The following is a 14,698-nucleotide window of genomic DNA, read 5'->3' on the forward strand; positions in this document are numbered from 1 at the left end:
GCTGATACTACAGTGACTCATTCTTTCCAAAATACAACATTAACATAGCAATACCGCCACATCTGTTGTAATACACGAGTGACAGCAGGCTGTTAATAAATGTCCCGGGGGATATCACATCTCAAAGTAAGAGAGTCAGGACTTTGTCTCATAGATCACAGTCGGAGGCAATCTCATGCTCAGCCCTGAAATAATAGCTTTGGTGAAAATGACTCATTTTTCTTTCCTTCTACAGTAACTCGGCTTTTTTTTGTTTGTCTTTCTGTGAGACTTGTTTGACTGTTACAGACTTTTTAGAAGCATATTCGGTGCATGTTTCTAGTTTGTTTGTGCTTGTGTGTTAGATGGTGCCGGTGGGGGTTCCGTGCTGAACATGACCTGTCCCTGAAGAGAAAAATGACTCATCTTGTACAAACATGCAAACCCGCTGCAGAGAATCATGGATGTCCTTGTAACTTAATGTGAGTTATTCTTTTATGCATTACTTTCCCTCTTGCACATAAAACAGTTCCCTTTCCCTTCACAGTATTTTGCTGTCTCTGCCTTATTTTTGGTCCCCTCTTAAAACGACGCCTTTTGTGTCAGATAATAAATTAATATTCTAATACTTCCAAAAATATGCTTAGTAATACGAACAGAGCCAAACTACAGACATGACCGTGACAAAACACATTGAATTAACATACGTTTTAATACCATGATGAATAAATTACAACCCCGGCAATGTAATAAGAATAGTAGAATCTTCATTTATTCCCCTTGAATCCATTTTTCATCATTCCTTCTCTCTTTTTTTATCTTCATTTGCATGTTTTACTCCCTTCTTCTCATCATTTCACTACCCATTAACACTATAATCACACTTCCTTCCATTATACACCATTCCTTCGATCATTCCTGTGTTGTTTTCCACTTCTTCCAGGCTTCGTTAATAGTGTTTATAAGTAGACTACTATTCTGGTCTATATTTCAGCAGCACCAACATCTCCAAGTTAATAGCAGGCCATTACAACCTTCTCTCCGAACAGTTCAACCACAAGCATCAGCCTCCAACTCCTTCATCTCCCCCACTCTTATCATTTTCTGTCCCTGAGGATTAACCCTGCTCTGGTACTCTTTCAATTTTATATCTCTGGCCTTATTTCCTGTGCTTTTTTTCTTTGCACATTAAAGATGAAATAGAAAGGACTCGTACCAACTAAGATTTGAGTCTCATCAATCTGTATTACACTGTGAACATCATAACAAAAAAAAGTAAATTCTTGTTTTTTTTTTAAATAATGAAAAAAAAAAAAAAAACATAAAAAAATATATTTCATTCAAGGGTTTTGACAAAATCACAGTGTAACTTACCATTTGCTGTACATGATGCATACACAAAAATACATAAGCTAACTTAAGTGCAACGGCTATGCACTCTTAACCCTGAAAAGCCTGAACAATTAAATCATTGACAGAAAATTTGTGGTCTTTGAAAGTGGAACCTTTATTGGTCCTTCTGAACAACCAAAAAAAAATGTTCTTAAATATCAATTTCCATGTATGAGTTTCAATTTTGTATCATATTTGATACATCAGGTCTAAATGCTCAAATATTATTTTTGAACAAACAGAAACATAATGTAACACAAACATGTCGAACAAACTGGTTATTCCTTTTCAAAACTGGCAAAGTTCGGCCTCTTTCCTCATTCATGACAGTCTTGTAGTGTCATTGGAAAGGCCTCTGGTGAACCAATTTCTCCCCCCTGGTGGATTATCTGTGTATTACATGTATCTAATTGTATACATCAGGTTTTTCAAGACAAAAAAAATATCACACTGATCATGTAGAGGGCTTCAAAACTCATGTATCAAATATGATTCATTCAGCGTTATAAGGTTAATCACTGAAATACTTTTATTATCTTAAACTCTATTCACATGGCACTAGTATAACTGTAGACCTCTGGCATTTTGGAATTAATTCCCCACGTCTGTGTTTCATGTATTTGCAGTTTTTATGCATGGATTTTTGTGGTTAAGACATGCTAGCCTAACAGTGCAGGTGCTAAGCAAAAGCGGTGCACATGCAAAAGCCTGTGCTTTTCTTAGAATTAGCTTATGGAGTGACTGACATGTTCTGCCCAGTAACTACCAGTAAACCTACGACAAATAACGTCATTGAATAATGGGAGTCTCCAGCAGTCACTAAAGACTATGAAAAGTAATGAAGGAAACTCTTATTGACGTACATAAGCGGGCTGTTTTGCTTTTTCCCTCTGTAACGAAATGTGTGTGCTCCTTTTTCCTTGTTTTTTGACAAGTGTGTGTTTTATAGAGAAGCTAGTGGTAAACTACCTTCTCTGATAATTCACAAGTTTTGATTTTTTTAAACTTCTGCTGTTTTTAATAAACCAGATTCTGGACTAACCTTTTAAAAACTCAACCCTTCTCTTGGTGAATTTTTCTTCATTCTCCTGTTGTGTTCCCCTGACACCGACTTCAAGTGGTAAGTCCTTTTTAAAATGTAAGTGAACCCCCATCTCCCAGCAGTTTGGGTTTTTACCCTAGCTCTTTAGATTCTATTGGGCTCCTGAGCAGATAAAGAGACACCGTCTTTGTCCTTTGCATCATGTAGACGTTTCCTAATTTCGCGAAGGTACACTTCCGGTGGAACAAATATGAAAAATTTTTGAACAACAGTCTCTTCCTGAGATCCTTGAGTCTACATGCGTTACAAATGTGTAGCATGAACCAAGGGTTTACATGGGTCTACAGGGTGGGGAAGCAAAATTTACAATGAACATTTAGTTGTTTTTTGTCAGCAGGCGCTGCGTCAATTGTTTTGAAACCAAAGATATATTGATGTCATAATCATACCTAACACTATTATCTATACCTTTTCGGAAACTTTTGCCCATATGAGTAATCAGGAAAGCAAACGTCAAAGAGTGTGTGATTTGCTGAATGCACTCGTCACACCAAAGGAGATTTCAATAATAGTTGGAGTGTCCATAAAGACTGTTTATAATGGAAAGAAGAGAATGACTATGAGCAAAACTATTACGAGAAAGTCTGGAAGATACTATTAAAGAAGAATGGGAGAAGTCGTCACCCGAATATTTGAGGAACACTTGCGCAAGTTTCAGGAAGCGTGTGAAGGCAGTTACTGAGAAAAAAGGAGGACACATAGAATAAAAACATTTTCTATTATGTCAATTTTCTTGTGGCAAATAAATTCTCATGACTTTCAAGAAAGTAATTGTTCATACACTGTCTTTCAATCCCTGCCTCAAAATATTGTAAATTTTGCTTCCCCACCCTGTATATATAGACCCATGTACATATACGTATACATATATGTACGTTCCTATTATAAAGTAAAATCAGCTCTTAATGGTGTTACAAAAATCAACCCAGTTTTTCCAGTAATTGGTGAATTTGTCTGAATGAAGTCTGACAGATGACTGAATTTTGACTTAATTAATTATAGACTTGTCTGATTTGCAAAGGATTTAAATCAGATGACCGCTGCAATTAATTCAGTTGTTTAGGGCTGTGAATAGAACTATAGTCATGCCAACAACGCCATTTTGACATGAAATTTGACAGATAAGACTCCAGCTCTATCTTTGTTTTGTTGATGAAATTCTTCAAAAATGCCTGTTTAACACTCTGCACTATAATGTAATTGACTCCTGCACACACACACACACACCCTGTCACTAACAATAGCTTTCCGTGTCTCTTCTGATGAGAAGTAGCCCACCCTTCCTGCTGTGTTCTTGATAAAATAAGCCACATCTATCATCTATAATATCTTCCTCAACACAGCTGTAAAACTTTATTTAAATGCTAATGTCTTCTTGACAGATTAGCAGATGCACACGGATGAAATATATTCTCCGCTGTTTGACTCGGCTCACAGCAGGTAAATTCCTCTCAGGATGGATTTACTCTCAGTGGATGCTCAGCTGTTTGTTGCTTCCGTTTAAAAAAGAAAAAAAAGAAAAAAATCTTTAAAAGGTGCTGTGTGAGGGTCTGCTCATGAAGATTTCAACCCAGACCCATCTATGAAGAGGTCAGAGGTCAAACTGCACTTGTAGAAATGGGCTTTAAATAATTTCTCTCGCTCTGTTTTCGCTTTGGAAACATGGAGCTTGAATTGATTTTAATAAATAATCAAAGACATGTTGAATTTTTATGTCATTTCAGAACATGCTAAATGACTGTAAAATTAACATGGAATTTATTATTGTGCACCTTGTAAGATCACTTAATTACTGGGAATATAAAATGGTTCATGCATGGTTTTTTGCCTCAGTTGAAATAATATGGGAAAATAACACGTTCACATTTATATGCATGATATAGCTCTTCAAATAATCTCTATAAGTACGGATATATTAGGTGCTGAACAAGTTTTGAATTCTAAATCTATAATCAAAACCAATGAGAGATGAAAAGGTGTTTGATCTCAACTCGTGGTCAAAGTAATAAGGCTGTTAAGCACCTTGGAACATCAGTAAAGCTCATCTCAACTGCCTCAAACAGCTTGAAATCATGATGAAATTATTTTTTTCTTTATTTGGCAGAATATGGATCACCCCACATGATCTCACACTTAGCAAGAGATTTTGATGCGTTTTAACCAGGATCCATCAAAGTCTGTGTATTCAAGCCAACTAACCCTAGGATAGACTCGGAAAGCCGCTAAGGGTGTGCTTTGGCAAAGAGAAGGAAGCTGAGGTGAAAAGGATATAAAGAGCGTTTCACTGGAAGTTTATCAAGTGTATATGACTGTTGATTTTATCTATGATGGAACCTGTAAGTCTGACAGCAATATATGTTAGCTTTAGAGGATGTTACTTTTTCTTTACTGAAGCTAAAAGCCACTCTACTGCTGAAGATTAGCGACTAGTTTATGTATGTACAGACTGAGAATGTAAGAGTTTGTAACAATCTATATTATAAAAGCCAAGTGGCCTCTGTGTGTGTGTCCGGGTATTCACACAAATCCAGAACGAGCTGACTGCTGCAGTTTGACAACCGTATGTGTTTTTGGTCACGGAAGACAGTAGTGAAAACAGTAAGTTGATAGGACCAATATTTTGGGAGATATTACTAAATTTGGCATACATTAGCCTTACAATTATGTTGCAATGGCCACAACGCTTTGGCGGTGACTGCTAGACAAATGCAGTACAGTATTCACAAATACACAACAGCATAAAAACTACCACATCTAGAACCCATGGATTCTCATGGGTCAACACGCTAGTATGTTGGATAAGCTGTAATTTGTTTGTGAACATGTTAGTGAATGTATTTCAGATACTACATGGGCATCAAACAAATTATTGGCCTAAATTACCTTCCATAACAGAGTGCAATATATAGAAAAGCACAAAACTAAATATATTTTCATTGTTTTACTGGAACTACATGATCAGTAAGCTATATGGTTTATCCAGTGGCGGCTGCTCGTCTTTCAGACAGGGGAAGCTCATTGTCGGCTTACATCAAAAAGAATATAAAAATTGTCAAGTTATTTAAACATACATTCGGCCCTCCGTTCCTTTTTAAGAAAATGGTCAGTGACCTTATCATACCAAGTAGGTGTCTTTTCCAGGGACTGGACCAGTGTCCTCTCAATGTCCAGCAGAGCTAGACTGCTTAGATTGCCTTGGCCCATTGTGTAGCGAGTGTAGGACTTCAGCCTTTTTAAACAAGAGATGCTCCTTTCACTCCGACCTAGCCGACAGTTTGATTGATTTAACTATCTACAAAACAATATTAAACTCGAACAAGAAATGATTAAATTATGTAACTGAAACAAGAAATCGCTGAAATTATGTTAAATTGAAACAAGGAAGTCCAATGAGTGTGTTTTATTTACAGTGCAAGAAATGAACGAGTCATTTCGTAGTGGTTTCTCTGATTTCACAGCAGAATGCGCAGCAGTATTAAACTGAACTGTGTCAGTGAAGGAGGAGATTCAGCCTTTCGACTGATCCTCCAATCAGCACATGGGATTCTGGCGTCCAGCCCGGCTGAGCTCCGCCCACAGCTCCATTCACCCCCAGAGACGCCTGGCGTCCGGGGGCGGGACAACATCGTGGCATTTATCCAATTACCGTCCAGTTTTGAGGCAATGAAAAAAACTGTTCCACTCAGTCCCATTGAAGCCCAGAGACGCCCGGCGTCTACGGACAAATGCACTGAGCAGAGATGTATGAGAAAACAGCTCAACTGGAATGGATGAGAAGTGAACAACATCGCACCTGTTGATTTGTGATAAAGCTGATTCTGAACAAACTAATCTTTGAGATGAACGTGTTCCAACACATTTGTAGTCAATAAAATGTCAACACAACCGAACATATTTAACCATTTAATTTTCATAATTTTAGGGGAAGCCGGGCTTCCCTTGCAGTCTATGTGAAATCGCCTCTGGGTTTATCAGATATAGTCAAGGTAAGAATATCATATTTCTGTAATAAGTTATAAAACACAGATGTAGACAGAAAAGAATGTAAATTGTAAACAAACTTTAAAGCATATAACGAGCGTGCGATTTGTTAAATGAAAAAGGGGGGGGGGGGACTAATGTAACTAATGCTGGTGTGAAACTTGACATACTCTTAACATCCAGCTCTCAGATTCTGTTCCTCTCTTATACAGCGGATCTTACACGAAATTTTCACAACTTCTAACCTGTATCCACTGGACCCCCTCCACTGCTCTATGGGCCCCCCACAAATGCTGGGCCCCATGAGTTTGTCACATTCACCCCCCTGCTGACAGTTTGGTTCAGGTGAACGTTAGTGCCAATAATGTAGGATATAGGTGTAAGAAAACTCAGTCACAACCTGTCTGTTATTTACATTGATTGGTTGCCCCCCCCACCCCGAGGATGAAATTCATTGAGCAGAAAACCAAATAGAAACTCCTTCAACTGCTCTGCACTAACACTAATGTTACTGTTAGCTATATAATGTTAGCTAGCTATATTATCAAACAGCGATTATACATGACTGAAACGACTCACTGGACTTTCATCTTTACGTAGTGTACAATATTTACAGTCTCAAATGATTCACAAATGCTTAACTTGCATGACTTAAATGAAAATGCTATCAACTATTGTGTTAAACAAGCTAATGATAGTTAGCTTCTTACCTTACACTAATGGACTCCATGCACTAGTGATGTGATGTTCACGAATGAATCCAATCTTCTGAATAGCTCTTTGAAATGAACGATGGGAACCGAGTCTTTGTAAAGAGCCATTCATTTTTTTTTTTAAGGAGGGAGTGTCTGATTGCCTGTCAATTTAGTGTCACTGGGGAGGCACTGGGCAGGAGGAGAATGTTTGAGCAGAAAAAAAAAAAACAGTGCTTGCGCAAGAAGTTAGCAAAAAAAACAACAGTTTCAAGCATGAGGTGAGCATACTCGAGAAGGCAGAGCTGGAAGACTGGTCGAAACCGGAGAAAAGTTTGAGAGTGAGTGAGTGACCACCTGTGAGTAATGAGCCAAAGAAAAAGGAGTAGTATTTGGATGCACTTTTCAGAAAGAAAAGATGGGCATGCAACTTGAGAACTGCACCAAAGTCAGAACTCAACATGGAGAATCAGCGTTCAGTTTCAATGCTCTGAATATCTGGAACAAACTACCAGAAAATATCAGGTCTGCTGAGAGTCTGAGTTCTTTTAAGTCAAGGTTAAAGACTCACCTGTTCACTGCTGCCTTTGACCTAAAGGCTTTTTACTTTTTAAATGTTATATTCTCTTTTGAAACTCTGCACTGCGACTCTTACTTTAATATGTGTGTGTTTCTATATTTTTGGGTTATATGTGTTGTTTTCTTACTTGCTGTTTTTAATCACCTTTTACATGTTTCTTTTATCATATTTTAAATGTGTTTCTTTTTCCCTGTCATATTTCAATATCCTGTGTGAAGCACCTTGAATTGCCTTGTTGCTGAAATGTGCTATACAAATAAACTTGCCTTGCCTATAGTTCACGTATTTAAGTAATTGCAGTGATTAATCACTGTTGTGTTTTGTGCAATTTTTTCCATATGCTTACACACATTTATTGTTCTTGTTTTGAGGAGAATAAAATGTTATTTCATAAGAAAATGTTTTATTTTCTTCTTCATTTTTAGGCTACAGACTAGTTCACATAATTTACCGTGATGTTTTTTTGTCAAATTCCAGCATTTGCCTAATGTCACCTCTCATGCCATGTATTTAGCCCACACATTTGAACTAACTATTCTTTTTTACGGTAAGATATTTACTGCCGTGCCAATTAAACACTTTTAAAATGTAATTTCAATCATCGCATGTAGCCTATTTAGTTATTAAAACAATGGTGTTTCAAAATAATGCAAAAAACATAAAAGAGTCAGTCTTTTGAACGGCTCTTTTCAGTGAACGGCTCCTGATTGAACGGTTCCCTTCAAAGAGCCAAAAGTCCCATCACTACCATGCACAGCTCCACTACTTCCTGAACTTCAGGTGGGTCCTTTATTTCCTGTCTTTCATTATTGGGCACACTGATTAATCCAGGTGTGTCTGCTACTTCTTGTTGTGACTACTGATTAAACCCCTTTAGCCCTATCAGCCCGCCTGTGGGCTGAAAAAATTATATTAATATTCATCTACTATAAAAATATAATAAATCAGGACAATGAATGTTTTTTTCAACTTTTGCTCAAAGTTTAGACCCTAATGTCAATAAAAGTACATCAAAAGTGTATTTTAGTGCAACCTTTAATGTTCAAACATGATTTTTAATCTTTGTGGGGTGAAATATACGCTATTAAAAATCTCTGACACCAACAACTAATTTATGCATATCATCATCAATCCAGCCGAAAAAAAACAGGCGAGGATAAAAAAAATTCCAATTTCTCTTTTAGTTTGTTACAGTTTACTCAGGCATAGTAATAGATACAATATTTTAGACAATGGGAATAGATTCTGTGAGGTCTCTAAATGTCCATAGACACCAAGAACATCCATATGAACCTTATTATTGTGAAGTAATTCTTCATTTACTTTGGGTATGTCTTTTTAGGTGTTTTTCCCCTGAAAATATGGTCAGAGTTTAACATTAACCCTTTCATGCATGAATTATGAGAACCTTAATCATTATTTTTTTTCCTGAGTGTTTTTATCCCTGTTTAGGCATAAAAATAATAATTCTATTGATTTTTGTTAGCCTATTTTTATGGAGTTACAAAAATGTCCACTCAGCTGGACACCATACATTTAGTTTTAGAACCAAAGAAACATGTATTTACTGATATACTGTGTCAAAACTATGAAATAAAAACATTTTTAATGCTGCTAATCTGATGTTTTCTCACATTTTAACATACCTGCATGGAGATAATATGCAAAAAAAAAAAACCAAAAACTTGTTAATTACAGTCTTGTAATAACTGACAGTTTTTTTACTCTCAAACATCTTACTGCAGATCAGGTTTATCTAGACCAGCAAAGTTACAGTAATGGTATGAATGCCAGTGTATTGGATGATGCATAAGCGTCCACTGTGTTGGCTGATATGGAACTAAAACAACCAAATCTATGAATATACAAAAGAACACTTTTGAACAGCTGTCCACTGTAGTGACCAGTGTGCATGAAAGGGTTAATTAGGTGCACCTGGATTAATCAGTGTGTCCAATAATGAAAGACAGGAAATAAAGAACCCACCTGAAGTTCAGGAAGTAGTGGAGCTGTGCATAGAGTCCATTATCCAGCTGTTATTTCTGACATCATGGTGCCTTAAAACTCATTACTGGGTACCAAAAACTCAACTTATTATGTCCCTTCACTATGATTTCTTGCATGAGGCACCAGGGTGCAGAAGGGGCTAAATTCATTTATTTCACTAGAGTACAGCTATTAATGGAATTTTTCAGTGTTTTACCTGCAATAAGGTGAGATTTTAAATGTCTCCCATCCGTTGTTCACAACAGTGCATCACTTCATTCTCAGCAGTGCAGTGACGTGAAGATGTGAAATACATCATGAAAGCCTTATTCTGTATCAGGGTAATCCTTAAAAATCTGGTTTGACAGATGCAGTGGGAGCTAATCTTTGTTGGCTGACACTAATGGTAGCTATCTTAATTATTTTTTTTCTCCTTCATTTAATATTTATAACTTTACTTATCAACTCCATCCACTATCTCTGCTCATTATCATCACATGTAAAGTGGTGGAATGAGAACTAGGTGTGTTTTATGACGTCTAAACATGAAGGTCGCTCCTCTAATCATGGACCTATTGTATCTTTGCCATTTTATAATTATCACACAAATTTCAGATTTTTTCCTTTCTAATATTTTTCTGATAATTTCATTTCATAGGTCAGGGTAATTTCTCCTTAAATACATTAAAACAAAAGTAAGTCAGAAAATTAAATATTCCGACTAGACACTTGAAAACTCAATGGGAAATTCATTTAGAGCTGATTGTGCTCATGTGCCCCAGGTTACTTTAATTCCATTGTTTCTTCAGTAAAGGTATTTATTAATTTAATGACATTTATACAGTTATGACCTTGATTTGAATTAATTTATTAAATACAGTAAGTATCAATTTGAGAGTAAATCACTGAATTAATCTTCAGTGTGATTGCTCTTTATGTGCTGTACAATAGGCATCACCATGAGGAAACAGAAAAACTTTAAATTCAGTAGACTTCAGTTGCCCTTTGGATTTGCACCATGCTGTTTTAGTTTTAACCGCTCTGAGCATTACTACTCCCTTTACATCAAATTTTAATGAAAAATACTTGTATGAGGGTGATTTAACGGACTACTGGACATGAAAAAGAATGGAGGACATTTTTAGTTTCAGTTGGATTTAACCCATAAAGACCCAAATGTCAACCTGCGACCAAAAGTATCTACTGATCTAAACTTTTTAATACCTGTTGATCCACTAATCCTATCGATACATGTAAATAATTGGTGTAAAATGCAGTCAGAACGTCCAAATAGGTCATATCTGATGACCATGAAAAGATGACAGAGGCCCTGTAGTTACCGTGGAAACACCATCATTCTCTAAAACCTTGATTCACCAGTAAAACCCATGGAGTTTGATAAATGACAGTGGTTGGGGACGCTCATTTTGACATTCAGTTCATGATACCTTTGCTGAAAAACTCACTTTTTCATCAGTTTTCTGTGTTTTGATATAATCTTTGAATTAACTCAGAATTTTCATGAATATCTAAATTAAATGTAGGAAAATATGCAAAGAGTATTAGTATTGTGAAATAGAAATTAAGAGGATGACTGAATTATGGACTTATGATGCATTTGATATATGTGTCTGTATGCATATTAATGTTCACTGAAATGTGTGTATGGACAATATGTAATGCACATACTGATATTATCATCATCAATATTTTATTTTATTCACTGTAGATCTTATTGAGGGGGGGAGGAGGGGGGTTAGATGGGTTTTTTGTTTGTTTGGAGTGTTTATATTGTTGTGTTTATGATCATATGTTCATTAAAATGGAAAAACAATAAAATATATATTTAAAAAATATAGAAAAATACATGATTTACAGTGAAAAATTCAAACTGTAGAGGATAATATTAAAATAAATGATAAACCAATTAAGAAAGGTTTATTAGAGAGAAAAAAAAATCATTTGTGAACTACTGCAAAAGTAGCATTGAGATTCTATGGGTTAAGCCAGACATTAGACATGAAAATAAAGCGTCTCGAGATGTTGTAGAACGAGTCTTTAACCCTGTAAAGCCTGAACCATTACATCATTGACAGAAAATTCCAGTTCTTTGAAACTGGAGCTTTTATTGGTCCTTCTGAACAACCAAAAAAAAAAAAAAAAAAAGTTTTCATATATCAGTTTCCATATATGAGTTTCAATTTTGTATCATATGATACATCAGGTCTCAATGCTCAAATATTATTTTTGAACAAACAAAAACATAATATATTACAAACATGTCTCACAAATTGGTAATACCTTTTCAAAACTGGCAAAGTTCTGCCTCCTTCCTCATTAATGACAATCTTGTAGTGTCACTGGAAAGGCCTCTGGTGAATGAATTCCTCCCCCCTGGTGGATTATCTGTGTATTGCATGTATTTTATTGTATACATCAGGTTTTACAAGACAAAAAAAAAAAAAAAAAAAATCACACTGATCATGCAGAGGGTTTCAAAAGTCATGTAACAAATATGATACATTTGGCGTTATAGGGTTAACCACTAGAATACTTTTGTTATCTGAAACTCTATTCACATGGCACTAGTATAACTGTAGACCTCTGGTGTTTTGGAATTAATTCCCCATGTCTGTGATTCATCCATTTGCTGTTTTTATGCCAATTTACTGACTTTATTTGCCTGCTCTGATGTCAAGGATATGTTTTCCACCACAGGTAACTGGTAAAAAAAATAGAAAAAAAAAAGTTCCTTACTATATTTGTCATGTACGGTACTGTGCAAATGTCAAGCTGTGCAAGCTTTGTGGTTTTTGCAGTGCTGAAATGAGTATATATAATTATTTCTCTTTTTTCCCCAAACACGAACTCAACCTTTAAACACACTCAAAAAACTAAAATTGTTATTTAGTTTGACCTCTGACCCCATGACAAGAAGCAGCAAAAACATAATATAACACAAACATGTCTAAGAAATTGGTTATTCCTTTTCAAAATTAGCAAAGTTCTGCCTCCTTCCTCATTAATGACAATCTTGTAGTGTCACTGGAAAGGCCTCTGGTGGATGAATTCCTCCCCCTGGTGGAATATCAGTGTATTGCATGTATGTAATTGTATACATCAGGTTTTTCAGGACAAAAAGTATCATAGTGATCATGCGGAGGGCTTCAAAACTCATGTATCAAATATGATACATTTGGCGTTATAGGGTTAAATTCAAAAGCATAAAAAGATGCATCGACTGCTTCCTGTATGGTGGGATGCACACGGCGTTGTTTTGCTTCAGTTGACACATGTCATAGATCATACTTCCTCATTTCTTTTTGGAGTTGGAAGAATTCATGCAGCTGCATACGAGGTCTCTGTAGTCATCTTCAAAGTAAAGACCTGTGATGTCCAATCCGTTATGTATTATTCTATATTTATTCCATTTCGTCTCTCCTCCTCATAGACTGGATCCAGGATGCACTTTGTTTTTCAGCTGTCAAGGGAGAGATGTTGGGGTTGGTGGGGGAGGTGTGAACAGAACTGAATGGTAGTTTTAGTTTCTTTACTTCTTTCCTCGTGTCCCCCCTCTATCTCTTTCCGACTGTCCCCATATGGAGGATGGCATTGGCATCATTATCCAGAGGCAGCCATCCAGTCAGAGAAATAGACAATTAGGACCCAATAAAGTGGAAAAGCATATTTCTTTATGCAAATGAGTTTTCTAGGAGCCACAGTAGATGCTGATTAAGCTGAGCTTTTTTTTTTTTTTTTTAAGTATTACTATTATTGTTTATTCCATTTGTGTAAAACTCCATTTATTCTGTCTGTTATGGAATTTTATCAAGGCCTCAGTATGAGACCAGCGCCTTCGGTGGGCTTTGAAAAAAGTGACAGACGAGAAAAGAAAGCTAATTTGATTCATGAGTAGATTTAATGGAAGAAACAGTGAAGCGTGAGAGCATCTATAATGTACCCCCAGTAACTGTTCTCCATACGTTCTACCCAGCTGTCACAGGCAGTCGACAGAGAGTAGAGACGAGAAGATACCATGCTTTATAAGATGAAAGAAGCAGCGAGGACAGAATATGCAGCTTTTGCAGAGAAACCTAACCTCTGCCTGCCTCCCTCGCATGTACCATGATCAAATACATGAGCAGGCTTACAATTAGCATCCTCTCATCTTTTCTCAGTACCTGCTATCTTACTGCCGCTTGTCAAATGCAATTTCAAGCAAAATGTCAATTAAAAATCTCTAATTACCATCTAAAGACAGGGAAGAGAAATATCAAGGCCATCTGTGAGCGAATTAATCTGATGTTTTTGGACTGTGGTTTTATTTTTTTTATGTGTGCACTTTCACAGTTATCTGCATTAGATTTTGCCTGTGTGTGTAGTTTGTGCATCCCACTGGAATAAAATGACATTAGAAGCTTTTTAATACAGCTCCCTTGTGCCGACAAACATCCAAGAATAATCTCACATTTTGTCATAATGATGTGATTTGCATTGCAAAGCATCTGTCAGGGACCTAGCTGAAGCTACCACAGACCTCATCACCTCCTACGTAAGCAAAATTCCACCGAGTTCCTGACTAACAAATCTCTCATAACAGGTACAGAGGGATTTGTATGTTCCTCTTGCTATTTAAAGCCCAAACAAAGTACATGTCTACGTTTATGACCTCATCAGAAATAGTGTGTTTGAGTGATATTAAAGGTGGGGTAGGAGATGTTTTCCTGGAGCACTTTCTTTTTACTATATTGCTTAAAATCCCCATCATACCCCGACTGCAAACAAGTAATTAAATGCTCTAACACAAAAATTAAGAAATTTAGTCAAATGTAGAAGGGACAGGACTGAAAAACACCGTCCAATCATTTTAACCGGCCCATCAGAATGATTGAATGGTGATATGTCTATCAAACTCAACTGCTATCTGTTCCTCCCCCCTCTGCGAGTACAATCCAGAAGAAAGGGGTTTGGACTTTTGAACTGTGG

General features: G+C 36.5%; 1 long non-coding RNA gene across 1 annotated transcript; it reads right to left on the reverse strand.

The window, feature by feature from the left end:
* Positions 1–1,522: 1,522 nt before the first annotated feature.
* On the reverse strand, positions 1,523–12,144 carry LOC115417960 (uncharacterized). The gene is made up of 2 exons (XR_003935226.1): positions 11,932–12,144; positions 1,523–1,580 (listed from the first exon to the last, which is right to left on the reverse strand). It is a non-coding gene; the product is annotated as an uncharacterized LOC115417960 (long non-coding RNA).
* Between the last annotated feature and the right edge of the window lie 2,554 nt (positions 12,145–14,698).

The sequence above is a fragment of the Sphaeramia orbicularis genome, chromosome 4, assembly GCF_902148855.1.
Source record: "Sphaeramia orbicularis chromosome 4, fSphaOr1.1, whole genome shotgun sequence".
NCBI classification, from domain to species: Eukaryota; Metazoa; Chordata; class Actinopteri; order Kurtiformes; family Apogonidae; genus Sphaeramia; species Sphaeramia orbicularis.